This window comes from Callithrix jacchus, chromosome 16 (genome assembly GCF_049354715.1).
Source record: "Callithrix jacchus isolate 240 chromosome 16, calJac240_pri, whole genome shotgun sequence".
NCBI lineage: Eukaryota > Metazoa > Chordata > Mammalia > Primates > Cebidae > Callithrix > Callithrix jacchus.
In genome coordinates this window covers 24,434,498-24,460,697 of record NC_133517.1, presented here as the reverse complement: position 1 = coordinate 24,460,697, position 26,200 = coordinate 24,434,498, and the positions used below count along the sequence as shown (strand labels likewise).

The window sequence follows — 26,200 nt, the reverse complement described above, 5'->3', positions numbered from 1 at the left end:
ATTTGTTTCTGGTCTCGTCTTTACACCACGTATCCTCTACCTTTGCTTCATTTATGTCATCAGCTCTTTCATCATGTTTAGTTTTTTCATTTCCTATTCATGTTGTAAAAATATAATAATTTGAATTTCCATGTTTTTAAAAAATCTTTATCTATTTCCAAGGCAAACTTTAATTCTATAGGTTTACTTGTTAATTTTCTTAAATTATCTCTTAATCTTGTTTCATTTTCTGCCTTCTAATGTGATTATTAGTCAGAAGGATGCAGAAATATTTTTCTGTAAATTTTAAACTACAGATATCATCATGTCACCTCTTTCATTGAGGTTATACCAGTGAAATGCACAGATCTTTAGTGTAAATTGAAAACGTTGGCAATTTATTATCTAGCCAACTGTTCAACGAAAGTATACAACTTTTCTATCCCCTAAGAAAGTTCCTTCAGCCAGTACCTATTTCCATACCCACCATGGTTTTTTTCTTCCATACATTACTTTTGTCTCTTCTTGAAATTTATGTAAATGAAATCATACAGTATGATTTCCTTTGTATCTGACTTATTTTACTTAATATTCAGAGATTCAGTCAAAATGTTATATGTATCAGTAAGCAGAACATTTAAAAAATATATATGGAGTAGCATTCCATTTATAAATACACTACAGTCTGGGTATATTCCAGATGAACATCTTGATTATTTCAGTTTGGGACAGTTATAAATAAGGACATCATGAATATAGTCAGGAGCATCTCAGTGATTTCTTTTGGGCATATACCTGGGAGAGGAATAACTATGCCAAGTGCATGTTTAACTGTCAGGGTGATAGGATGAGTATATATTTAACTTTATGAGAAACTATTAAGCTTTTTCCCAAAGTGGTTGCACCATTGTACACTTTCAGTAGTAATGAAAGTTTTGGTCCCAGCCAAGGAGGAGTAGCTGCCTTCGTCCCAGGTGCTTCTTCTTGCAAAAACAACAACAACAAAACCTGGACATAATCCCATAAAAAACTTAGGAAGATTTGAAAGATGAAAAGAAGAGGGTGGACTGGTTAGGAACCTGAGAAATTAAGGGTGACAAGGCTGTGATTACCCTGGGTTTTCTTATTGCCTTCTATACATGCTGAATAGGATATTGCAGAAGACTTGAACCAGAACTGCCAACAGGTAGAAAGAAAATAAGTTCCAAGAAAATCTCATTTGCTCTAGTAAAAGGTACAGGAAGAGGGTGATCTAAAGAACAGAAACTTTGGGGGCAATACCTGCCCTACCTCAGCAAAAAGCCAACAGAATAACTTTCCCTGTCTCCATGGTTTCAGTGGGGCCAAGAAGGAAATGGTCTTTCATTTCTCATTCAGCACCAGAGTGATGTCAATGGTCTAGTGTGGGCTGAGCCTCCACCCACCCATTTGGCATCAATGAGACTTAGTAAGGTGGTGTGAGACAAGGCTAGTACTCTGCTTTACTCCCTGATATGGTTTGGCTGTGTCCCCACTGAAATCTTATCTTGTAGTTCCCACAATCCACATGTGTTGTGGGAGGGGCCTGGTGGGAGGTAATTTAATTAAGTGGATGGTTACCCTCATGATATTCTTGTGATGTAAGTAAGCTCTCATGAGATCTGATGGTTTTATAATGGGCTTCCCCCTTTGCTCAGTTCTCATTTCTCTCTTCTGCCACTACAAGAAGAAGGATGTGTTTGGGTCCCTTTCCACCACCATGATTGTAAGTTTCCTGAGGCTTCACAAAACTGTGAGTCAATTAAACCTTTTTCCTTTATAAACTAACCATCTTCTTTATAGCAGTATGAGAATGGACTAATACATTCCCCACCAATGGTGTCAGCAGTGGCTGGCAGGAAATTGAACCTCCACTCCCATCCATACCAACGATTAGAAGGAGGTGGTAGGAGGTGGGATTAGTTGGCACTCCACTTCCACCCTTCCCTCTGGTGTTAGCAACACACAGCAGTGGATTAACTTGCTGCTGCCATCATGTGGCAACAAGGATTTTAAAGTCAGCATTCTGCTTCTCCCCTTCCTCATGTCAGTAGGCCCCATGAGGTAGTGAGCTAGCCCTCATTATTGCAAGCAATGAGGTGACCTGATGGTGGGGGAGGGAGCTGAATTTCCATCCATGAGACCCTGTGAAACAGTACTCTAGTTTTCACCAAGGCCCAGTGGGCAATGGAACATACACATCCACCTGGATCATGTGCTATTCCTAAACAGGGGGACTGCTTACTAGAGAAAGAAGATAAAATTCCACTTTAAATATTTTAATATACAAAATGTGCAGTGAACAATAAAAAATCACTCATCAGACCAAGAATCAGGAAAGTCACAACTTGAATGAGAAAAGACAACCAACAGATGCCAATACCAAGGTGAATTGGATGAATATTGCAATTATCGGATGAAGATTAGACATTCTAGAAGTGACTCAAGAAATCAAAAATTTTATAGAATCAAATGAAAAGGATAAAAAGAATCTCAGCAGAGAAATGGTATTAAGCACAAATGATAAAAGTTAAAAATATAACAACTGAAAAAAATTTTTAAATCTTACAGATGGGTTCAACAGTGGAGAGGAGATGACAGAGAAAAAAATCACTAAACTTGAGGAGGAAGCAATAAAATTTAACTAACCTGAACAACAAAGACAAAAATAAGACAAAAAAAGCCTTAGAGATATGTGGAACAATAAAAAAAAGTTAACATGTGTACCGCTGGATTCTCAGAAAAAAAGAGAACGGGGCTGAATAAAGTATTTGAAGAAATAATGCTTGAAAGCATAAACTTATGGATTCAAGAATATGAGCAAATCCCAAATAGTGTAAAGCCCAAGAAACACAAAGCAAGACACAAAATAATTATATTTACAAAAACTAGGAAGAAGTATTGAAAGCAGCACATGAAAGAGGGAGAAATAGCACATGATTTATTGGGAAACATCAATTCAAATGATAGTGGATTTCTCCATGAAGGCCAGAAGAAAGTGACATACATTTGTCGAGTGATGAAAGTAAAGAACTGCCAACTATTAGCCAGGCATGGAAAGGCAAATAATGCATGTTCTCACTCTTATGTGGGAGCTAAAAGAGTTAATCTCATGAAGATAGAGAGTAGAATGATGACTACCAGAAGCTGGGAAGTATGTGTGCGAGGAGGGGAATAATGACAGGTTGGTGAATGGGTACAGTTAGATGGGAGGAGCAGGTTCAAATGTTTGATAGCAGAATAGAGTGACTGTGATTAACAATAACATATTGTGTATTTCAAAATAGCTAGAAAGAGGACTTAAAATGTTCCCAACACATAGAAATTACAAATGCTTAAGGTAATAAATACCCCAAATATTTTGAATTGATCATTACATATCCATGCATGCAGCAAAATGTCACATATACCCCATAAATATGTACAAAGATGGTGTATCAATAAAAATGTTTTTAAACCTGTCAACTGTAAAGCTATATCTGTCAAAAAATATGCTTTAGGAATAGAGGGCAAATAAAGACATTCTCAGGCAAAGAAAATTATGAGAATTTTTTGTTAACGAATCTACCCTAACAGAATGGCTAAAGAGATTTATTTTAACAGTAAGTAAATGATAACAAAGGAAATATTAGAACTTCAGATAAGAACCTTGGAACACGTAAAAATGGAAGTAAATGTAATAGACTATTTTCATTAGCTTTTAAAATCATATATGATGTTTGAAATAAAAATTACACCACCATCTGTTGTGGTGTTCAGTGCTGCAAGGGGAAATAATTTAAGGCAATTATATGTTAAAGGTTGAAAGAATAAAGACTTGAATGACAGTACGATTTTTACACTTGGCTCAAAGTGGTAAAACATCAATACCAGTTGACGGTGATAAGTTGCATGTGTGTATTGTAATACCTACAATGACCACTCAGAAGTCTACAGAAGGAGATATACTAACAGCCAGTAATGATGGGAGCTCTAGTTACTCCACAGACTTGCCATAATTTGGTATTGTAGTTATACTTTACACTTTTGATGACTGATTATATTGATCACATTTCATGTCTTTATTTTCTTATTGGCCATAGATGTATATTCTTTCGTGAAATGTCTAAGGTTTTCCCCACTTTTGTGGATTCTTTATGTTTTAATTATTGATGAAAATTTCATAGAAATTATTTTGACATATAGGTATGTACTGTTTGTGTGTGTGTCTGTATATGCACACATATACAATTTTGTCTTTTCATCTTTTCAAATGTGACATTTGGTTAGCAAAACTTTAACTTTGATGATTTTCAATTTTCTACTTTTCTTTACAATAGGTATATTTCACACCCTCTCTAATAAATCTGTTTTCTCCAAAGCCTTGCATATATTATCCCATATTTTCTTCTAGAAATTTTAGAGTTTTAGCATTTACATCCATGGATAGAACACATTTTCAGTTCATTTTTGTGTATTCTCTAAAGGAGAATACAAATTTCATTCTTATCAAGCAAAATTTATTTAAAAGACTTTCCTTTCAGACTACATATGTAAAGGTCTTCTACTTTTTTTTTTTCACATTGGCCCATTTTTATATCCCTAATTCAATACAACACTGTTTTGGTTACTGTAGCTTGTAAATTTTTATTTCAATTAGTATGAATCTTCCACTTTGTTCTTCCTTTACAAGATTAGTTTTGGCTAAGACTTTTGTGGTTTTGTTCAAATTTTAGCAATTCCTTAACAATTTTTATTTTTAAAAGCATGTTAGGATTTTTATTGGAGCTGCATTATAACTATATTGAAATCTTAACGGGGTTGATTCATCAACTTCATAAGCATGATGTGTATTATTTAGGTCCTCTTTAATACTGCTCAGAAATGTATATGTAGCATTTATGTAGACTCTCAATTTTGTTAAATTTATAAGTATTTTATGTCTTTAATGCTATGGTAAGTAGTATTTTGGGATTTATTCTTTTTATGCAGCTAACAGATAAAAGAAATATTGAACTTCTACATTAACTTAATATTAGCTTTTATTTTAGTTTTTTTCTTTCTCTACTAGAGCTCCACTTAATCTCACTCTATTGTCATCTTTTGTTCTCTTTTACTTCTGGTTTCATAAACTCCATATTTTCTCAACGTTGAGAATACAAAACAAATGTGTGAAATGTACCTGTCTCTTACACAGCACATCTTGTCCTCACAAAAGAAAATCCTCTTCCTTTCTTCTATATCTTCTATTTATTTTATGATCTACAACATTTTCATTTTTCTTGAGGTTAATATCTTACAAGTTTTCTATCCAGATCTGTTATTTTTCCTGAAAGAAAACTGACAAGTTTTCTACAGATTCCTTCATTCTTTACCTATTGCTATTAGAATTCTCTTCTTACGTCTGAAAAGGAAGATCTTACAAATGAACATTTCTATCAGCCATTCAATGAACAATGATCTTAGAATGGGGCAGAAGATAGAACAAGTAGTCATAAGAGAGAAATCTATTTTTCGTTTGGTTTCCGGTGTCTTCGTTATATTTGTTGATACCCTAAAGCCATGATCCAGATTTCTGTCTCCATGTCAGCAAGGTTAGCTATGCCATGGCCTCTTCCCACTGGTGATCTTTGCTCTCTGAGGAAATGGACTTGCCACACTAGGCATAACACAGAGAACTTGGGTCCCCAACAACCCCCAGTACCCATAGATTTTGATCTCCGAAGCAAAAGTAATCTCAAATGTTATGTCTAGAATGACGTACATCTCACAGTTCCCTTAGATATCTGGAGATATTAGTCGGGTAATGTGTTGCTAGCGTCAAAGGAGAGTTGAAGCCAATCTGGACTGTCTTCATTTTGATCTGTGCTGCGTTATTTCCAGCAGAAATGCATCAAGGATTATGAAGCCAGTCTGGACTGTCTTCATTTTGATCTGTGCTGCGTTATTTCCAGCAGAAATGCATCAAGGATTATGAAGCCAGTCTGGACTGTCTTCATTTTGATCTGTGCTGCGTTATTTCCAGCAGAAATGCATCAAGGATTAGAAAATCGGCTCCTGACTTCCTTGGTTGTCAGTAGTAATGCATTGTTTATGTTCATTGATATGAGTGTAAGTGAGGAAGGAGCAAGTTATCCAAATGTGTCCAAGTAGTCACCTTAGCTTAACATTACTTTTTAAGTTTTTAAAACAATGATTAATGTTGTTTTGAATTTATAAATTATCATAGTTTTACCAAAATTTTAATGGTATTTAATGTACTAACAAAAAGAAGATCACAATTCAAAATCTAGCTAGTTGTATGAAGGAAAAAACCTTCTGGTTTTAAAGTAAAGTATTCACCACCTTCATTTTTTTTAAATCAGTATAAACAAAGTTAGAACTAAGACATATGTGCTACCGGCTGTCAGACCATGACAAGAAGCAGGAATAAAGTTACTCTTTCCTAGTAGTTATATTACTTTAAAGCTTAATGTGGGTTTAAAAGTATTATCTGAAACATGAGAAAAATTGCTCTTACAGTATCAATTTTCTAGTAAAGATAGTCCCTTTGGGGTTCTTCCTTGAATGCCAAAATAATGAGGGAAAGAATTTGCCTTCATCAGTACACACACACACACACACACACGCACACACCCCACTCTGATTTGGCAGATGTATTATCTGAACTGCAGGATGAATGTATTTAAGTTCCTCTAATTTTCTAGGATTTGTATTTCTAGGATTGAAAAATAGACAGATGAGCTTTCAATGTAAAGTTTATGCCTTTCTAATTCAACCACTTTTCTAAATCAACACAGATAAGGTTCTTTGTTAAGAAGATGAAGATATTCCCTAAAAATACATTTTAAACAATAAGTAACCCGTTCTTTCATACATATTTTAAAAATCCCAGCCGTAAGAATATAATCTGAACACCAGTCTGTAGGACACATGAGAATGCACATGTGACCCACCCTCATGCGTGAGACACAGGTGCCTCTTGGTGCCATCTTCGCTGCTTATTCCAAGGGTGTATCCTGCCTTCAGGAGCATGCTCATGAGAGGAGGTTCATCTGACATCCTGTCAAAAACCATAAACTTCCCACCACCATGTGAGGTGTGGCTTTAAACATGCAAATGTTTCCCAGAACAATGTGACTGTATAACATTACTTTAACTAAAAATAAAGAAATCAAGTTTCAACACTCAGCTAAAAAGTAGAAAATTTTAAAAGTCTTAAATGATTAGTAGAAACTACATGTACATTGAAAATCCTACTATCTTACTTCGGGAAGTTCTTTAAATTGATTACTGAAATAGTTTATCTTCCCATAATAGCAAACAGTTCTCTGTAGGTCTCTTGTGTTTTCTCATGCCTTGTCAGCCTTTTGTTCTGAACTATCTCTATATGAATGTTTGCATAATGCATAGCCTTGGAACTAAGAGTATCTCACTAAGGTGCAGAAGCATGATTGTTTGGAGATAACATCCCCCTGCAGGACAAAACTTGGGCAGGTTTGCTTCCAGCCCCTTATGAAAGACTGAGGTTTCTTAGCCTTGGGGTTAATATTCTGCACTAACACACAGATATGCAGGCGTCACCTGGCCTCATCGTGTACCTATGGGAATGGAGGTATAAAGAACCCACATAAGAAAATGCTGATACTCTGGCTGCTACTGTTGCTGCGAGTAAAGAATTGGCCTTTGTCTCTTATATAGGAGTCGCATGTGTTCTTCCAGCACCCAGGAAGTTGTAGCAGACTATCTTATTGGCTTGCAAGTAGAGTAAAAATCTCAGACTGTTCATAGTTCTTGACAACCATATATGCATTTTTAAATAATATATTAATTTTTAAAGGTAAATGTCTTCAGAGTAAGAGTTATAATATTTAATCATGATATGAAAGAGTCCCTAGAAAATGAAGTATCTGAGAAATATGACTATCCAAATGGAGATGGGAGAGAAAGGGTCGTAGTTGAGTTCACATTCCCACACCAGAGGTTTTCTATCTCACCTCCCTCTCTAACTCCTTAAATTTACTTTTTTTCCCTTTGCGAGGGATCAATTGAATTTACCAAAGGGTATATACACTGACAGGGAAAGAAATCTGATGGCACTCGAGGGGCAAAAGTACAATAAAAAGAAACACACAAACGGAATAGTCTGTAGCAAAGAAAGTAGGCTTAGAAGACCAATAGAACAATAATCATAATGGATGTCTTCAGAGAGATAAAGGGTGATATTGGAAACATGTAATAAAAACAATTAGAAGAAAAAAGACCACTTGCAAATATTGGATAAGAAAACAAATCAGGCAGTATTTGAAATAAATAACTGCATACAAATATAAACAAAAAAATCAACTCATGATCTGGAAAATAATTTTAAGAATTTTTGCCTAAACGTAGCAGAGAGGAATGAAGAGATGAAAATAATTTCTAAAAATGAAGAAATATAGATAATATAAACCAAAGTATTAATTTCTATATGATAGATGTCTCAAGTGGAGAGAAAACAATACGGAATGAAGCCAATATTTGAAGAAATAATGCCTGAAATTTCCCTTGAACATGCAAGTCTTCAGATTCAAATGATTTATCCAGGAAATATCTAAAAAATAGATTAAGAGAAAGAAATGTCCCCCATGCCCCAAAAGAAACATTATACGGAAATGTATGGATCCTGAGAGCAAAGAAAATTCTAAAAGCATTGAGACAAAGAGTAGATTGTCTACAAAAACAATGAAAAGGGCATCAGACTTTTCAATAGCAACAATACTTACATGTTTTTGAAGAAAAACACTTCAAACTAGAATTTTATCCATCACTGTCTTAATGTAAGGGCAAAATTTTTAAATGATATTTTTAGACATATGAACCCTTACAGTTGCATCAAAGATCAATTGCCAATTGAGTAAAGATCAACATCTTTGAAAGAACTATTAGAGAAAATATTCCATAACGAGAAAAATGAATCAAAGAGGATTCTAAAAGTATTTGGGAGGTAAGTGTGAATACATCACTTAGAAAAGTTTATTATTGTAAACAATATTTTTTTACCATTTTTAATTGTAAAACCCCAAAACTATAACTCTACATGAAATCAGCCAGTGAATCCTGATGGGAGCTCAGAGGGGAGTGAGAGCAAGCAAACACGTTTGCCTTAGCTCAAAAGTGATAGGAAAAGATAAAAATATGCACTGATCTTAAAAAATTAGAAGCAAATACCATAAGGTAAAAATAAAATCTGTAAGTTTTAAACCACCAAGCCAGCAGGATTAAAATTTATCTATCCTTATTGAAGGTATAAAATCAGAAAAAAAATAAAGCAATAAAGAACAGAACATTTAAAACAGGATAGCAGAAATATTCCCTGATGGGAGAGTGGGCTAAGTTCACTGTTCAAAAGTCCAAGACTCTCACATTGAATTTTTAAAATACCCAGAATTATATTGTCTAAAAGCAATATAAAAGAGAAAAATGTAGAAAGGTAGAATATAGAAGTATATGAAACTGATGAACTATGAAGATATAAGCAATGGAATCTAGAGTACTTGTTTTAATATTTTTAGGGAGGGTTGAAAAACTTCCTACAGGATGCTATGTTCACTACCTGGATGATGGGATCATTTGTACTACAAACCTCAGTGTCACGTAATATATGCATGTAACAAGTTTGGACATCTACCTCCTAAATAAAAAAAAATGTTGAAATAAAAATACATATTCTTTAGATAAAAGATAATTTCATATAGAAAAACATCATAAGAGGAGAGAAGAAATCATATTTAAATAAAGGGAACACTAAATCCAGAAGCTGTAATCATCATTCCCACAAATGGATCTAACCTTGTCTTTAAAAATATAAAGCAATACTGGACAATCAAGGTAGAAATAGATAAATACAGATATTCATGGGCCAAGGGGATGAAAAATAAACAGAGCACATTTGAGAGCACATTTGAGAACACATTTACTATACCCAAGATCCAGCTATATAGAACTTTAGATGGCCAATCAGAGACAGGCACATTTTAAACATTCTAAAAAATATCCCAAGGCCACAAGACACTCAATAAATACCAATGAATACTCTATGACCCCCAATAAAGTATAACTAAAAAATTATTTTTCAAAAACTTCTTCTGTCCTTACATGAAATAGTATCCAATAATCTCTTAGCTTAAAAAGAACATTTTGGGAAATTTAAATAATAGCTAGGACTTAATTAAAATGAAAAACATATATCAAATTTTGCAGGACACAACTAAGTCATCACTGAAGGAATATAAGAGAGTTGAACATGCTTATTGAAAAACAAGAATTTTAAGATAATAAACCCAAGAATACTAAAGAAATAAAATGATAAAGGCTAGATCAGAAATCACTGAATAAAAACAACAAACAATAAAAAACAGAATGATTAATAAAACTAAAAGGTACTTTTTTGAAAAGATGAATAGATACCTAAATCTTTGGCAAGACAGAAAAAGAAAAATAAGTGAAAAGCTGCAAAAGATCAAAATACAAAATTTAAACAGGAAAATAAAGACACACCAGACACACCAGTGTATAGTTGCTATTTATTAGCAACTATACACTACCAGTGTAAACATTTTTTAAAAAATTAGTAGAAAAAAATTTTTCTAGACTAATAAGTACTAAATGATTGAAAAATATAATAATAAAAAAGTTCCTCCACACAAGTGAGAACAAAAAACCCCAGACTGTTTTAAAGATGAATCCAGCATATTTTAATGGAATAATAAATAGCCTCTGTATTAAAGAACTGTCTCCAAAAATAGGAGAAAAATGTTCATTTCATTTTAAGACCAATACTTGAAAACAGCATAAAATGTACAGCCTAAATTTCACATAAAGATAGATATAAAAATACTCGATTAGTTAATTCATTATAATTCTATACTAAAACAACCATAAATATATAAACAATACTCTTACACCACAAAAATCTATTAGTATAATTGATTACACTAATAGACTAATAAGAGAAGAGCACATGATCAACAAGGTGGACATAGTAAAAGTATTTGATAACAGTTAGCAAACACTTCCAATCAATGAATCTCAGGAAAAGCTAACAGCATATGAAGACTTCATGTCTTGATAAAAGTTTAATAACAAAAACTTACAGCAAACATCACGTTTAACAGAGATAACTTGAGATGCATTCCCGTTATTACTGAGAACAAGACAACGAAGCCCACCATGATAGCCACTGCTCAACACATCGAATGAGAAGAAGAAAAACAACAAAAAATGGAAGGATTAAAAAAGAAGAGATACCCAGCACTTTTGGAGGCCAAGGCAGGCAGATCATGAAGTCAAGAGATGGAGACCATCCTGGCCAACATGGTGAAACCCCATCTCTACTAAAAATACAAAATTAGCCAGACATGGTAGTGGGTGCCTGTAATCCCAGCTACTCAGGAGGCTGAGGCAGGAGAATCACTTGAACCCAGGAGAAGGAGGTTGGCGTGAGCAGAGATTGTGCCACTGCACTCCAGCCTGGGCGACAGAGCGAGACTCCGTCTCAAAAAAAAAAAAACAAAAAAAAAACAAAAAAAGTGATAAATTGCAGTTATTCATCTGATAAACTACAGAAGAAACTAACAGAAGTAACACAAAATTAGAATAAATAACAGAATTCAGAAAGCTTGTGAGATAAAATATTAACTTATAAAACTCAAAACCATCCCTCTATGCTAGCAGTAACCAACTAGAGTTTTGAAAATAAGATACAATCACAATAAAAGCCCAAACAATACACTATCCAGGAATTAACCTAACAAAAAAGCCCAAGATCTTTATGAAGAAACATGTAAAAACTCATTAAAAGTTATACATGAAGTTGAATAGATATGTTAAATTGACTTACAGATTAAATATAATTCCAATCAAAATGCCATAAAATTTTTTGACTCTAAATAATGAATTATAATTTAAAAAAATTTAAATATATTACTATAGATGTCTATATGGAAAATATGGAGAAAAAACACGAAGAGGATGAAAGGAAAATAATCTTTCTATAAAATAAGTACAGACATTGCAGGGACTAATGTATGAGTGAGTTATAAACTGAGGCCAAAGGTCGACTTGTAAGTTTATACACTTGAAAGTTTATAAATTTTTAAAAAATGAAACTTACTGTGATTTTACTTATAGTAAGATTATCTTCTTTGGGGGTTCCTTTTAATAGTAATGTCACCCAGTGCAGTATAATACACACACACACACACACACACACACACACACATATAAGAACAATTTGCTCAATTTAAGAACAAAGTATCTTACTCATGAAAGACAGCTGAGTTAATGAACTTATACAGTATCTGAGGCCAGTGGTTAGTAACAGTCTGATCATGGGCAATTCATTTAAAGTCTTAAATTCCCTGAATTATATTTTATTCATCTGCGAAATGTAAATTATAGCATATATTTTAATAGTGAGAATATCACAGGCATATACAGGTCATGTAAGAGCAGTTAGAGTTGTGCCTGTCACATGACATGCGCTTGGGAAATAGTATTTTCTTATAGACAATATAATCATTCATAATGTCTAATGAGATAGTTTTAGTCAACTCAATGATCTCTTGAGATTACATTACAATGCGTAAGATAAAGTATGTTACATCAGCCTATAGTTTAGCTTGTTCTTTCCCCTCCCTGTCAATTTTACAGGACCTACTATTTATTAAATATTAAGAAGTACAGTTAAGCATTCCTTTTTCCCTGTCTACTTTGTCTCACTATGAAGGTGAAACTAATCCCATGAATAATATTAGTGAGGTGGGGCTCAGTTATCTTTAAAGCAGAAGTGAGAGATTTTTTTCAGACTCCTATTCCATGGTTAAAATTTGACTTGATATTGCTCAAACATGCAAAGAAAATGTAGCTTTTGAATATTCTTTTAAATCTAATCTTCCTCTCATGGTCTCTACCCTACTAATAGAAGAAGCAAAGAAGTTATCAATAACATTATTTTCCAAATAAAAGTGTTAGGACCTTTGGTTCAGTGGTTTCCTTCTGAATTACTTAAACCTTTCCATGCCATATCTCAGCTTATCAGATTTTCATCCCTTCCAAGATGAGGGCAGGGTATGCAGAGGAGTTCCCAAGACCTCATGACCGGCCTCAAATTAGCATGGGTTTCCCATGCAGTGTGGCTGGCCTGATTCGGGCCTCCTTGGTGGTGAGATAGGTCTCATCTGGGTTATTTGGAATGCCATACTGGCGCCCATGGCCTCCAGCCGGAGATCCCCCACAAGATAGCGTCTTCTAACTTCAGGCCTTTGCTAGCCCATGTGTGGTCTCAGTTGGTCCAAGGCCTGTCCCTAACATCGCTGGCCAGGGGAAGCCTCAGAGCTGCCTCAGGAGCTGCCTCAGTTCTCACTAGATATTTGCCTGTGCTGGAGTTGCCCTGCTGCTCTCACATTACATTGATAAAGCTCTGAGCTAAGCGCTGTACATCTTCTAGAACCCTCAAGCTTCCTACTGATTAGGTAGACTCACACTCAAACCTTGGGGGGCTTCTGCATGTAGCTGGATATTTTAAGAACTTCAATGATTTCAATTTTAAAAGTTTAATGACTTTAATATCTTGGAGTTGGCTTTGACAGGGGATAAAAGTTAGGACTCTTTCAGCTACCCATGCTCTTCTCCTTCCCACCATCCTCCTCTGCCAAACATGTTCACATTTTCCTCCTGTTCCACTAAAACAGGAATTTACATTAGTTAATATCCTGAGTTCTCTGTACTTTGGGCTTATAGTAAAATTTTATGACCTGCTTGAAAGATCAGATATGTTAGGTTAATGAAAATAAAAGGGAATAAGAAATATTTTTCTTAATATAATTGTTTCTGAAAAACTGAAAAGTTATACTATAGATTTTTTTGTTTCCCTTCACTCTTCTCTCTTTCCTCCATCTTTCCCTTTTCCCTCTCTTCCTCTCTCCTTTCTCCTCCCTCCTTCCTTCCTGCCATCTCTCCCCCTTCCTCTCTCCCTTCCTTCCCTTCTTTCTCCCTACTGTCCCACCCTCTTTTGATTCTTTCCTTCTCTTTCTTTCTTATTCTCTCCTTTTCTCTTTCTTCCCTCCATCCTTCCCTTCTTCCTCTCTCCTCATCCTTTTTTTAAAATTTTTCTTTTATACCTTGGATGCTGCTAAACATCCTTCTCCTTATTTCTTCCTTTTCTCCTTCCTTCCCTCTTTCCCTCTGTCACTCATTTCTTTTCCTTTTTTTCTTCCTACTTCCTTCCCCTTCTATCCCTCTCTCCTTCCTCATTCCCGTTCTCTCTTTCTCTCTTCCTTTTTCCCTCCATCCTTCCTTCCTTTCTTTCTCCCTCCCTTCTCTCCCTTCCATCTTTTCTTTCTTTTGTTCTTTCTTCTTCCATCCTCCCTCCCTTTTCTTTTTCTCCTTTCCTTCTTCCTCTTCTTCTCTCCTTTCTCCCTCTTTCTTTCTTCCTATCCTACCTTCATTCTTCCTTCCTCCCCCATCTTTCTCTCCCCCTTTCTTCATTCCTTTTATCCTTTTTCTTACTTCTTTCGTTCTTTTTCTTTTCTTTCCCCCTTCCTTTTTATTTCCTCCCCCACCTCTTTCTTTCTTCCTTTCCTCCTTCCTTTTTTATTTCCTTTCCCACCTCTTTCTCTCTTTCTTCCTTCCCTTCTTTCTTTTTCTTCCTTTCTTTCTTTCTTTCTCTGTTTTCTTATTATATTAATCTTAGCATCCTTAACATAAACCAATATTTCTGGCTAAATAGAAGTCAAATGCAGTGAAATAAGAAAGAGAGAAATAGATGGATGAATGGACAAACAGACAGACAGATAATATGAAATTGACTGTTGTTACTTTATCTTTGATTTTGAAGGAACCTTAAGTAATATTCTCTAGTTTATCCTCAAAATCCCTGGTCAATGTGATTGATAGGTAGCCTACTTGTTTGTGCCTGCCCATTTGCTGTTTATTGCCTTGGAAATTAGTCTAGTCCAAGGTAAGCAAACTGTGGCCTGCAGTCCAAAATTAACCTGTTGCCTGTTTTTGCCAATAAAATCCTTTAGGAACACATTCACACCCAATCATTTACATACTGTCTGTGGCTGCTCTGAGCTACAGTGACAGGGTTGACAGTCGGCAACAGAAACCATATGACCTGCTAAGAAGAAAATACTTAATTGAACTTTTACAGAAAAAGCTCACTGACTTCTGATCTCGCCCACTGTTAGAGAAGTTTTAGTCTTGTAAGTTGTTCTTAGTGAGGAGCTGGAATCAATCTTTTATCAGTTTTCTGTCATTAGTCTTAATTATGAGTGCCATGTAAAATGAAACTGCAATTTTCCACTTCAAATGCATAAAGACCTAGCTAGTGACCCCACATTGGGCTTTGTTGCATGTAATACCTACAGTTCCTTTGGTCTTTCCTCATTCAGCTGGGTTGCTAGACTTTTCAATGTCCTGTTCTCATTCATTTTCCTGTAAATTCCCGGGAAAATTTCTTTTCCCCAACATTCACAGAATATTTGTTTACCACTACACCTCTATGGCCTTAAACACTATCTGATCCAAGTGCAGTAAGTATTATTGATTAAATACAAGATTCGTGTTGAAATGTTAATATTTTAATGCATATTCCTTTATTCTTTTATCATGCATTAAATTGTTTATATATTGCCACACTATATAATATATGCTTTATACTATATGCTTTTTATCCTGACTTCTGCAGCAGTATCATGTCATAGTCTTTATATCATAATTATTTATCCACATGAAATTCACTGTCTTAACATGTAAAAGAGAAATAATAATACCCACTTGAGATATATACACAGGTTCAAGCTAAAAGACAGCTAGATTTCCCTTAAATCCACTCAACATGTTTGATGGGAAGGGCAGCTATTATAGTCGTCACATGTAAAAGCTATCAGAACAATTCCCAGCATATGTAGGTATACGTATAAGCATAACATGATGTGTAGAAATGTAATTTTACTTTTCCAATTGTAGGTAAGTGTCTCTTTAAAAATATGGTATCTAAAATTAAACACTAACACCTAAAATATGAGCTGGCCAGATTTGCATCCTTTGATTCGTTCGTACACTTCATGCTTTGAATGGAGCCTGAGATTGCATTCACATCTGCATTCCCATCTGCATTCCCATCTGCATTCACATCTGCATTCGCATCTGCATTCGCATCTGCATTCGCATCTGCATTCACATCTGCATTCACATTCTCTCTCTCTGTCTCATGACCTTTCTCACATTCCTCTCTCTTTCTCCTGTTTAAACAGCCATGCTATTCTGATAATTCCTTTTTCATGTAGCCATGTTATTCAGTTAGTTATTCTTTGTCACAGAAGCAGCAGTTAAATGTGGTCGTTACTAAATCCATATTATACTTTTTAATTTATATCTTTTACATTTCATTTTCTTAGTTTTATTCTATTAAGTTTTCTTGAATCTATATTTTTTATACAATGCTTATCAATCTTTCCTATCTTTGTATCACTCAAAAAGGTGCTAAACTTGTCATGTGTCATTCAAATGTTGGCAAAATGTTCAAAAAGGGCCAGAGCCAATTCCTGAGAATTCCACTTGAGGTCTAAATTGAAATCTATTAACGAACACAGATTCTATAAGCTAATAACATAATATAATGAAAAAGCAAGTTAAATACTAATGCTCCAAGGTATTTGCATCAAGTTCCTTTATTTATTTCTGTTACTTATAGATCATCTGTTCAATAATGTGTCCTAAAGTTTTGGCATTATTTACTGCCTAAATACAGACTAAATTTGGCAGTTTGACACATAACATTTCACCCTTTTAAAAAAAATCCTATAATAGATTACTGGAGAAGTGTGACCCCAGTAAATTAGTAATTGTCCCACGGTCACCAGGCTGGAGAGGATGAGAGGAAGAGATGTGACTAATCAAAGTCTTTGCCTTTCATCACTAGACTGCCCTGTCATCAAATTTACCAGAGTCTGAGCATCCATTTAAAGTGCTTAAAACAGGGGCTGTAAACTTTTTCTGTATGGGCTATGTAGTAAATATTTCTACTTAGCAGACCATAGAGAGTATTGCAATTAGTCATAGCATAGAAGTAGCCATGGAAAATTTGTTGACAAGTGTCTGGGGCTTAGTTGGAATAAAACTTTATTTATAAAAACAGGCAAAGAACTGGATTTGGCCCTTGGGCTACAGTTTGCTGACTTTTATCTAGATGGCATGTTCCTATTTCTTTGCTCATTGAGGCAAAAAAAGTTTTGAGAAACTCTTTAGTCATACAATACAAGAAAATATTAAACTTGTTATTTGTTTTCAAAAAGGAGATAAATCGATCTTTATTTTAGTTATAAACCAACATTGGTGCTCTCAATTTATCTCTGTATCTTATGGTCAAATTTCAGGGAAAGAATGTGAAGTCCCTGAAGGTTGAGCAGGATTTCCAGGAAGCAGTGCCATCCAGTGTGTCTGTGTTCACCTGTTCTCAGTCAGCCACAATGCATTACAGTTTATCTGGACTGCTTAAATGGATGAACAGGTTTTGTTCTCCGGTTTAACTAGCCCTCACAAAGTAGAGAAATGGCTTAATATATTCCCGAATAGAAGTTACAGATTAAAAATAACACTAATAATGAAAACATAAGCAAACAACAAGGAAGTGGCCAAACTGGCCCTTCTTCATATATACAAGATCTTTGTCAACCACACTAAGCAGTAAAGAAATAATCTACATCATATCAAACAACAAATGCAGATTTCTTAATGTAAGGTATATTTTCTTTGAAATAGTGATGATAGAAGATGTAGATATTTTTTAAATGCATATTAAATAAATATACATGTATTGAGGCTTTTTCTCCCATCTAATGTAAAGAGGATTAATCAAAGCCAGATGTAGACTATCTCTTCTTCTGTTCTCTGCTCATTTTACATATATATACTTAGAATCAAAATCTCATCCTTCTTCAATGCTTAATATTATACTTTGTATTAATAGGTGGTAACCAGCCTCCAGGATGTCCCAAAAGTCCCCCTCCTGGTATTCACACTCCCATTTAAACCCCGCTTGTGGTGTACCAGGTTTGGACTGAAAGACTGATAGAATACAGCAGAAATGATGGTATATTACTTCTGAGGTTAACTCATAAAAGATACTGTGGCCTCCACTTGGGTCTGTCTGCCTTTCTTTCTTTGTCTCTGTCCTCCTCGATTGCTTGTTCTGGGGGTAGTTAGCTGCCATGTCATGAGGACACTTCTGCAGCTTTAACGAGAGTCCCATGCAGTAAGGAACTAAGGCCACCTGTTCACAGCCATGTGAGTGACCCTTCTTGGAAACAGACCTTCCTGCCCAGCCTAACCTGGCTGACACACTGACTGTAAACTCACATGAGACCCTAAACCAGAGCCGCCCAGCTAAGCTGCTCCCAAATTCCTGACCCACCCAAGCTGTGAAATAGTAAGTGATTATTATTTTAAGCCACTAGGCTTTAGAATAATTTGTTATGCATTATAGGTGACTCATAACGGATAAACTAAACTACAAAATAAACTACAAACTATTGCCTATCTCCTCAATATTTTACCAAATATATGCCTCTTATCCAAAATGAGAATCCAGTCCTTTATTTAACTATATACTGAAAATGTCTTTTATCCCATGCTTCACCAAACTAAATTTGTAAATTATCCCATAAAATTCCTTCTTACATTTCAAAGCATTTTTTTTAACTGTTTCATCACTTCATCACTTCCACGAAGCTATGTTTGTGGTTTTTCTTTGGCTCTCTTCTGCAGATGTACTCACCATACTTCTAATTTTTTTCATTTTGCTCAATGGATTGAAATGTAAGCATCCTAGGGGCAATTAAAGTTCACTTCTCAGACTGCCCAATGCTGAGCATCAGCATTCAGTGACAGAATTTTATAACTAAAAAGGGTGTTAGTTAGAACTCCCAATATTTGAGGTTCAGAGAGAGTAAGCAACTTCCCACAGCCCACATAGTGACCGGCCTTCCTAAGAGTCCAGGAATCCTATTTCTTCACCTAGTCATATCACTACATTTCCACAGTAAAACAACACAGGATGCTGTTGCAATCGTTAATAGGCTGTGGAGCCAGACGGAAAAGGGCTGTATCTAAGTCCATGTTCTCCATGGAATCCTTTAAGTCTCATCACAACTCAATTCGTGTTTATTATTTTTATCATGCCAAATATTCCATTTATATGCAATAAGAACCAGGTTTTAGAAAAAGAAAATAAAGAAAACCAAGACTGGAGGAAGTTACAGTCATGATTTATTTTGAGACCCATGTTTTAAACAATGTTTCTCTTTCCAGATTTCTGGACAATTTTGTTAACGAGAACACTCCACCTGCCGGGTTTTCCCTTGATCCTGGCTATGATTATGGCTAATGATTCCCAGCTGTTCCCTTTGTGGTGCATTTGCTCTTTATGTGAATTTGGGGCCTCAGAGATAGAACGCTGAAGGTATGGACATGTATATATGAATGTATTTCAAATATAAATATCTAAATGTATACATATAAATATCTATTTTATATTTATATTTTATATTTATATAAAATAGATATTTATATGTATACAATTCGGATTTCCATAGAAAGCTATGTATCTCAGCTGGTGGGACAAAACACTTACTGAGGAGAGTGGATATCCATATGGAATACTGCTTTATTCATTTCTCCTTGTTTATAGTCATTCTTTGATCAGGTTCCATCCAAATTTTTTACTCAGAGAATTCTATCAGGATGGAGAACTTTTTTGCAAAAATCTCAGTTGAGTTTAGGGGCAAAGTGGAGTGGATTAGTTTGAAGGTACCATTTAAAAATTAGGGACAGATATTCTAATACTACCTATACAATGCATTATGAACAGTAGGCACGTAGGAAATATGTGTTGAAGAATAAAGAGAACTAATGAATCCATTATAACCTGTGAACCCACAGCAAGAGAGGAATTTTGTCCTCAATACTCTGCATTAACAATTTTCAAACATTTTTTCTTCCATGATAAAAATGTCATTTTCACATGGCAGATAACATATATAGGTATAATCAGAATTTTTTGAAAATTTTTGTGATTACACAACATACTTTAAGATTCATAACTATCAATAAAATCCGCTCCCAAGAGTACAGGATTGGTTAAGCAGATGACAGTGTTCGTGCCGCATCCCTGTCATGTCCATTTCCACTCTCCCTCACAAGAATATATATGGAAATGAAAATGGATCTTGATATTATTTTAGGAAAACTTTAAGTTTGTTCTAATTTGAATAAAAAGCATCGTTTATACTCTTTCGTGCTTAAACATTTGTAGTTGAAAGTTACACGTCTTCACAGCTGTTGATGACATGAGTGTAGATTTATACCTTTGGTGAGAACAATATATTTACATGACCTATTGACCTTTAAAGAAATGGAGGTGAAGGTGAATTAATACATTGAAATATATCAGTCTGGGGATTTGAAAATGGGTAATAATTTAAGTAAGTATCTGGGTCTTTACTTACCTGAAGAACTGGTTGAGACTAGCACCATAGAGTGAATAAGGAATAAGTTTTAGATTCAGAGAGAACTGGGTTCAAATATTAAATATGTGCTCTGTCATGCAGTAGTTATCTGAAGTTGAACAAGTTACTTAAATTCTCTATGCTTCAGTATAGGTGGAAATATTACTTTGTTAGAAACATTACATTAAATAAATAGAGCCCACTGCAGTTTTTCATGCATGGTAGTCACCTATATATATACTATTTATCTTCCTGCAAATCATTCTTCTCCCATATGTTTGGCTATTATTTCTGCTGCAGGAGATAAGAATATGACACCCCCAAAATATAACTGTAAGAGACAAAAATATACCATCTTAAATATGGCTCTTTTGCATAAGGATTATTTTGAGAAACAGCAGACACAGGAAAAGCTCTAAAAACAGTTATTAGTTACCCTTTTGTAAGGGAAACTTACATTTATAATAAAAATCTCCATTTGTAAAAGTATCTACCACTCTGTGCAAGGAAAAAGATGATGAAATCACAAAAGACTCTTATCAATGGAGAAGGCACCAAAAGCTTTATACTAAACCTTACTCTTATTTTCCCATTTACCTATCCATAACCTGCCTCCTCACACCCTCTCATTGTTGTAGTTGAAGATGCTATGTAAGTTCAAGTTGGGTATCTCCCATGGATGTATGTGACATGCGTGTTAATCGACTTCTGTTTGGTTTTCTCTTGTTAGTCTGTCTTTTGTTACAGGGACCCCAATGGAGAACTTAGAAAGGTTGAGAGAACTGGAGCTCATAAAACAAACAATACCCAAAAACATGGTGCTTTGGTATGCTGAGTACTTTGAACTAAAGGACACTGGAAGGGCCTTGGAAGCAGCCTCAGAACAAAGGTCACTCTGGTTTCCTCCTGCCCTCTGCCTCTCACCCATCAGTCTTCCCTAAAGCAAGCCATAAAAACTAGAATTCCTCTTCTCCAAGGTGGGTCATAGAAACTGGAACACCTCTTCCCCAAAGCCCATCATATAAACCAGAATTATTGCTTTAACCTTCCCCACCTTTCTGGCTAGGAGTTGGCCATAAAGAAATTCTCTAACCTACGCTTGTCCTATAGCCTAAGATTATAAGACTCTTTCCCAGAGGGGTTGTATCCTATACCTGGAAGGAAGGAATGCCATGCTAAGAGGCCAAGAAAAATCTGAACAGACAGGCCTTGCTGAGTTTCCCCGCTTCAGTCTGTTAGATCATTCCCTCTTTGTCCAGTTGTATTTCCATATAGCTCTCCACTCTTCATTGAGTCTAAGCATAAAAATGAAGTTTTCCCTTGGGTCTTTGGGTCTTCATTCTGAAGGTTCCTGTGTCACATGAAACTCTGATTAAGCAAGGCATGCCTTTCTCCTGTTACTCTGACTTTTGTCATAGAATTATCAGCTGTAACTCTTATGGCTAATGGAAGGTATCACAGCCTTTACACTCCTATAAAAGAAAACGATTTTATTTTTTCCTTCTTTACACTGCTCAGTGCCAATCGTATCCTGTGTGTGTGTGTGTGTGTGTGTGTGTGTGTGTGTGTGTGCTTTCCCAAATATCACAGGAGTTGGAAGATTTAGAACTGCTTAACTGAGACTCTCTTACAGCTAGAATTCTGGATGAAATTTGCTTCTGCCAATGAGATGTACTGGCAAGAAATTTGGAAGGTGGGACAATGATAAAGCATTCTTTCCCCTACAACAGAAATGCTGGACATCCTGTTTCAGGAATGTGAACGGTTGCGCTCTGCTGTACTCCACTGCCTGTGGCCAGCTTTGGGACTGCAGGACAGCTGTAATTTGGCAGTAGTTTCATGAAGCTTCCTGATCTCTGGGTGGTAGCAAAAGCTTCAAGATCTTTGCACCACAGCAGTATGAGCAAAAATAAAAATACAAATAAACGCTGAAACCCTGACTTTTGCTGTTCCATCTTTTCCGATAATTTTGTTAGCATTCAATGGAGTTCAAGACGTACTACCCCAAAATATGGTACCTTGTTTTTGGAGAAAATAGCAGATTCAGAAAGGATACTCTCACTTTCCCCTCATTCTTCTCCCCTGAACAGGCCATATAACCTAAACATTTTCTGACCTTCCCCTGAAGCAGATCATAAGATCCTCACTTAAGAGGTGCTCTCCCAGTACCCAGAAGAAAGAAACATCTTTATTTCTAAAGAAACATGGACACAGAAACGGATCTGAACAAATAGGCCTTGCTAAGTTCTCCCAAGTTTGTGACCATTAGATTGTACTTTTTTATCCAATCCTACTTCTCCACAACTACATCTGCTTTGCCACGTCATCAAAACTTGCATAAGAAATACACAAGCTTATCAGTTTCTTTGGATCTTCGCTTCCTTATGAAAGTCCTCGTGTCCCATAACACTTATTAAGTAAATGTATATGCTTTTCTCTTGTTAATCTGTCTGTCAGTTTTCCTTGTAGATGTAGCCAACACCCCTAAGAGGTTCAAGCAAAACCTTTTCCTCCCCTACACACTTAATTCCTATATTAAATCACTCTGTACTTGAAACAGCTAGGGGATTTTCCATACTGAACCTTGAGTAATCTACCATGATGTGTTCCAGGCATGTTCTAGACACTGGGAATTAAAGAAGAAAAAGATTTTCTTTCTGATCTCAACAATGTCAAATCCTAGGGAATAGACAACTGCCATCATGAGAAAAATCAGCATTTTTTTCACTGTTCACAAGGAAAGCTATCTCTGGAGAATATTATATTTCACACTAAGTTAATAACTTTCATACAAATTCTTTACTTTTACATTTTCTCAGAAGTAATTGGCCTATCTCCTATCTCCTTTTGAGTAGTAGTAGGCATTGATTATACTTGTAGACAGAGCTAACAATTTGAATGTTCTACCACTTAAGATTCTTATGACTTGCATCCTCTACTGCAATCGAAGTGTTAAAGCTAGAGCACACTCTGAACTTGGATCAACCCGATTGGGGCCAGAAGTATAATGTAATCATTGTATTGAGAGCATTCACGATAACATTTCCTGGGTATTTTAATGACTTCCAATTAAGTTAAAAAACCCAAATCTAATGATTAAACATTAGTGTAATATGAACAACTGCAACTATTTATAAATTAAATAAGCACTTTAGGTCTCTTTCCTTCCTTTTCTTCTTATTTTTCTCCCCTCATCCTCCTCATCTCCTTCACCCCTGCCCCTTTCACTTCACCTTCTTTTCTTTTTATACATTGAAAAGACAGGGATTTAAAAATCTATATCCCTTAAAGCTCTGACATTCTGTTCCTCTATTTAAGAAAAAACCTGCTCTTGTTCTGCAGAGATTTTGCCCAAAATAATCTTTATAGTTCCGCAAATGAATAATTCTCTCATGTACTATATATGTATACTTTATTACTCATTATATGTTTATTCTGTTTCCGTCCTATGAATTTGCATTGTATTAACCCTACGAGCAGCCATTTATAAAGTAATTCATTTGTCTTAGATTTCTTTAAGAGTGAACAAAATTGATAACCTGAGCCTAGATGGCTTAGATAAGGTATAATGAATAGATTTCATCTGAATCCAGAGTAAAAATTGCTTGGAGTGCTAGGTTGAGAATTTGTTTCAGTCAGTCTGAGGTCAACGAAGAAAAGTAACATTCTCATTTAAGGATGACTGCTGAAACTATGGATTGTGGAATAAGAAAGTAGTCGCATATATGCCATATATTTGGCATCCTTAGTCTGAAATTCATGTATTTGGTCATCCACCCTTAGAAGGCTTTGCCTTTGGACCACAAATGGTGATGGGATGCAGGTGTGCAGTTGTTGCAAGCTCCCAGATGCTACTAACACTGCTGATCTGCAGAGCACACTTGGAATAGGAAGATAAGGAACACTTTAATAAAAATAAATAGAAAGTTTACTTTGCAGCTTTTCTCTACAGAGGTAAGACAAACCATCAGACTGGTTCTTGAAGTCAATAAAGGACAAAATCGTAGTCAAAGTTTAGCTGGCCAAGAGATAGGTATTGTCTGGGAAGCAGCAGAGCCAAGAAAGCCAAATTTAAAGGATTAAATGCTTTGGAATTAAAGTTTCTTTATATTACAATAAGAAAAATTAAGTTAGGTCTAAATGTACCTGTTTGTTGTATCTATCTACATTTTAAAGAATGAAGAAAGCAAATTTTAAAATTCTACTTCCATCAGTTATTTTCATTTTGTGCTTCTATGGAATTTGATAAAGGTCTTTTAGGAATATCAACCCCTCTCACTTATGTGAGATGAACCAAGGAAAAGCAGTCTCTGCACCTGAAAGTATCAGGGCATTATGCACAATCATGGCCATTAAAAAAAAAATGGTCAGAACCTTGCAAGGGCAAGAACTCAGAGGGACAGAGTCCAAAAGAGCAACCACTTAAGTAGCTGCCACTCCTTAATTATCACTGGGGAAGTATGACTATTTTCTACCCAGTTTTGGAAAAGTAGTGCTGTGTTAAGCCTTGTTTATTCTGCATGTTAAATCACTGAGGACTGATATTTGTAAATTTCCAAAATTGGAAAGCAAAAGGAGTATGGCTAAGACTTGTCAGTCATTTACACTTAACTTTTAAACAATATAGTATTTTTTTTTCTTTTCAGTAAAATTTTTGCCATAATTACAAGTGCAATAGATCAAATTTTGATTAGAAATGCAACTGTTTAAAATTCACATATACTAGTGGCTTTCAAGTATGTGTTATATAGTCGTGGCAAAATAATGGCAAATGAAGAGAAAACCTGCTAACTACCAGTTAATTTCCTCAGACTGTAGATCAATATTGGAATATGTATATGTTTGTGTGTGTATACATATATATTTTTTACATATTGTACTTCATCTGCAATGAACTATAGATATCTTTCACTAAATATTTTGCTATAATTGTTTGGTTTTTATCTCTTTGGACTCAATTGCTTATAAGCATATTAATGAAGCTTAAGAAACCCACCCCTATGGGCCACTAAGGCTGTTCTAGATAAAACAAGGCAACCCCATCAATGGTGCCCTCCTGATCTAAAAGAATTTGTGTATTTTGTGAGAGAAACACATTATAGTAGTTTAGGTTCAGTGTCAATCAATAAGAAATTTCGACGGAAATAATGTCTAATGTTAGCCTGATTTCAGCAAGAAACTAAAATGAAGTCATGTTACTTTCCTTATAGTCTCGTTATGAACTACATGTATAAAGGAGGGCTAGGGTGTATCTCGGCACCATAAATATTATTTAGCCTATTCACAGACTTCAAATGCTTTGTTTCTGGTACCCTAGTATTTTCAAATCGTTTTTACGTCTATAGTAAAAAGCGAGTATTAGCCCCAAAATATCTTGGCAGGTGAGCGCCTGTTCTTTCCTTTTCTTCCTTCCTTTATTTTTTACCTACTTCTTCCATCCTTCTTTTTTAGTTTTTTTTTTTTTTTTTAATTCTTATAAATGAAATCCCCCAAGTCTATGGTGGAAAATGAAATGGAAAATACACATAAGTATACAGAAGAGGACAATAATCTCTTATAATGTTAGTCTAATGAGAGATCCACTGTTCACACTTCAGCTGTTTTTTTATTTCTGTGTTTGTATGCTAAATATTTTCTTTAAACTTCACAGGGAGTATTTTTTAAAGTAGAAA

The 26,200-nt window shown here is 35.2% G+C and overlaps 1 long non-coding RNA gene and 1 other non-coding gene across 2 annotated transcripts in view; one reads left to right on the top strand and one right to left on the bottom strand.

Moving 5' to 3' along the window:
* LOC118148384 (uncharacterized) overlaps positions 1–19,459 on the top strand; it is a 30,691-nt gene extending 11,232 nt beyond the window's left edge. The window contains exon 3 of the long non-coding RNA XR_004735193.3: positions 19,333–19,459. This is a non-coding gene — a long non-coding RNA (uncharacterized LOC118148384). The remainder of the gene's footprint in view (positions 1–19,332) is intronic.
* The window catches only part of C16H8orf34 (uncharacterized protein C8orf34), a 451,907-nt gene that overhangs the window by 182,422 nt on the left and 243,285 nt on the right, over positions 1–26,200 (bottom strand). The gene's annotated exons all lie outside the window — the stretch shown is intronic.